The sequence below is a fragment of the Zingiber officinale genome, chromosome 3A (genome assembly GCF_018446385.1).
Source record: "Zingiber officinale cultivar Zhangliang chromosome 3A, Zo_v1.1, whole genome shotgun sequence".
Classification (NCBI taxonomy): Eukaryota; Viridiplantae; Streptophyta; class Magnoliopsida; order Zingiberales; family Zingiberaceae; genus Zingiber; species Zingiber officinale.
Genome location: NC_055990.1, coordinates 112,687,300 through 112,690,462, shown reverse-complemented (window position 1 = coordinate 112,690,462; position 3,163 = coordinate 112,687,300). Strand labels below are relative to the sequence as shown.

At 38.2% G+C, this 3,163-nt stretch overlaps 1 long non-coding RNA gene across 1 annotated transcript; it reads left to right on the top strand.

Moving 5' to 3' along the window:
* Positions 1 to 1,620: 1,620 nt before the first annotated feature.
* LOC122053967 lies at positions 1,621 to 2,820 on the top strand. Its single transcript, XR_006132476.1, has 4 exons — positions 1,621 to 1,664; positions 1,731 to 1,863; positions 2,476 to 2,587; positions 2,700 to 2,820. It is a non-coding gene; the product is annotated as an uncharacterized LOC122053967 (long non-coding RNA).
* The last annotated feature ends 343 nt before the right edge of the window (positions 2,821 to 3,163 follow it).

Sequence of the window (3,163 nt, the reverse complement as noted above, 5' to 3'; positions counted from 1 at the left end):
CTCTTGGATCGCTTAGGAGCTACTCGCGATGGTTAGATCGCGGGTAGGGGTACTGCCCCTAACCCCGCAAGGGGATTTGCTCCGCGATTGCGCCCGATATCGCTAATCGGGACTGCCGGGAAAAATTTACTCATAAAATCTGTAAAATTATAAAAAAAATTACAGAAAATTATAGAAATATATAATTTTGAATTATATATTAATTTTTTGATAGTCATGGCCCAAACGACCCAAATTGGATTTGGAAATGTGTTGTAATTCATAATACGGCCTGCGTGCCGTTATGTGATGTGCGTGCTGTATTTATTTTTTTTATTTTATTTTCACGGCCTGCGCGTCGTGCCTTTCTCTTATATTCTGGTTGTAAATTAGATTTAGACTCGAATGTAACTCGAGTTTCAAAATTGTAATGTAATTTTGAAGCGGTGGAAGGTCCACACGAGACGGAGTTACGAGGAGGGCGCGAGCAACACAAGGTGGTCAAAGGAAGAAGCTTGAGAAGTTGTTGACCTTAGGTTGACCATCCGATCTTCTCATTGGCTTGAGAAGGTCGTAGTAGGGCCATGACACAATCACAAAATAATTTAATTAATTGCTTATATGTATGTGATGCATGTTTAATTAAGTAGTTAATTAGTGTCTAGCGATTAGATTAGATCTAAATCGTGCACATGATGCACCCTTCGATTAGATTAGATCTATCGAGTATATGATATGCATCATCATTTAGATTAGATCTAAATCACATCAACTCGTAATGCCTACCATGCCGTGATACCTACCATGTAACGCCCGCCCCTTTTACCACTCCTGCCTAGTGAGGGCGGGGTTACTTTCTTACCCTTAGACTTAGTAAACTTAAACATTCATACATACATACAGCCGAAGCATATCTATGTTTTCCTAGAATCATACTAAACATAGAATAACATACTAAGCATATGAGTATGCAATAACATGGTTCAACTTTAAATAGTCATAGCATTCATTTCTAACACATGCATAGGCAATCATAAAAGACATCACATAATATAACATATTATTCTGAGTCACTACAAGAAAAACTCTCATAGACATCGGTGGAACAACAACGGTTTTAAGCAAAAACTGATGTCTTTGAGTATTTTACACCGGTTTTTTCAAAAACCGGTGTCTATGAGCGCAGATTTTCGCTCATAGACATCGGTTTTTTAGGCGATGTCTATAAGCGTCTTTTTTTCGTTAATAGACATCGATTTTAACAGCGGTTTTTAAAATCCGGTGTCTATGATAAAATAAAATAATTTAATTTTTCCACCCATACTTAGTCAAAATTTACAACACTTCACTTTTCCCTCCAAACTAAACCTATATTGCGCCGTCCACCCATACTTAGCCCTAAACCTATATCGTCGCGATCGTACCACCACTTTCCTCCGGCGATCGGAAACCACCTTCCCTACTCACGCCACAATGCGGGGGTCCTCCACCGGAATCGTCTACGGCGGCCTCAAGTACCAAGTCGCAACGGCGGTAACCACTCCAACTCCTTTCTTCTTTGGAACTCTACTAATTCGTCTTCCTCTCCACTCCTTCCCCAGGCCCGATGCATCGTTGACATTAAGGCCGACGTTAACCACACCAGCTTCCTCGCCGGAACTCTCAGCCTCAAAGAGGAAAACGAGGTTCATCTCTCTCGTCGATCTCGATCTAATGATTTTGTGGGTGATTTCGGTGTTTTTGTTTATTAGGTGCATCTGATCCGACTTTCGCCATCAGGATCGGAGCTCATATGCGATGGTCTCTTCTATCACCCAAACGAGATCTGGGATCTCAAGACTTGCCCATTCGATCCCAGGATTTTCTCTACAGTGTTCACTTCTGGTGAGTAAACGATGACTTGGAGCCGTAGTAACTTGGTCTTGAATTAATGGGTGGCAGTGTGTTCTTCAGAAATGTAGAATAGTAAGTAGGTGAGTGTTTCTGAATGCGAATAAGCTAAGCTAGATGACCCTTATGTTTAGTCTCGATGTAGTTCTGTAATTGGTTTTTTTCTAGGAAAGAAAGGAAATTTGTTTAACCACATAAGCTGTTCAAAAATGGAATGATAAATGTATGGTTTATTCACTCATGAGATTTAGCCTTGCATCATATATCTAACTTTTGAATCCTTTTTAATTTTGTGAATTATAGAAAAGGGACAGTATATACAGATTTACATGAAAAAATCCTTTCAGGGGAAAATTTGTTCGTGGAGCTATAGTTTATTGTGGAAATATTTGTTATTTTGTTTATCTTGTTTAGCACTTCTCTCATTCTTGTTGTGTCTGAATGAGTTAAAACTCATACTCTGCCCTATGATATTTTTTGAGCACTTTTGTTTTCTATTTGAATGAAGTACAGTTATGCTAATACTTTTAGGGTATTGATCTTTTTCTGTGAAATGATTCCAGCCCTATATGTGTTAAAACTAATAATGTTTGCATTGAACTAAAGGTGAAGCATATGGGGCTTCTGTTTGGAAGATTCCTGAGCTCTATGGACAGTCGAATGCCCCACAACTCGAACAATTGGTCTCCCTTGACAAGCATTCTTTTAAGATCAAGTGGTAATCTCATTTTGGCATGTTTGTGTTTTCCAGTTTTTGCTGATATTAAAAGAAAAGAAGATACTTGGCCTCCAAGCACCTTTTAATGACTCCTTATTGGTATGCTTGTCAGCGTCCTTTGGTGGCCATCTGGGAAGCATGATAGACTAATCAGCATTGATGAAGGAAATCTTTTCCTTTGGAGTATAGATTCGTCCAATAAAGTAGCCAAGGTAAGCTCCTTAAAGAACCTTCTATTATCTTTAGAAAGACTAATGGTTGTGCTATTAGGTTCCTTTGTGATATGAATGATAAACCTTGTAATGTGATAGTTGTCTATTGCTTTAGGTTTATATTAGTATATTTCAGCTGATTGTAAAATTTTGAATCTGTTATATAGAAAAAAATTATGAGAAGACAATTCTAAAGCTTTACAAATTTATTTGTCAACTCATAATGTTGATGCTTTAAGCAGATTTAGTTTTGGTTTGCAGAAGCATCAGGTGCATGGTTTATAGTTTAAGGTATGAAGCATATACAACTTTCCAAGTTCTTGGCCATGGAAAATTAGATCTAGTCTCCCACCTAGGGAGAATG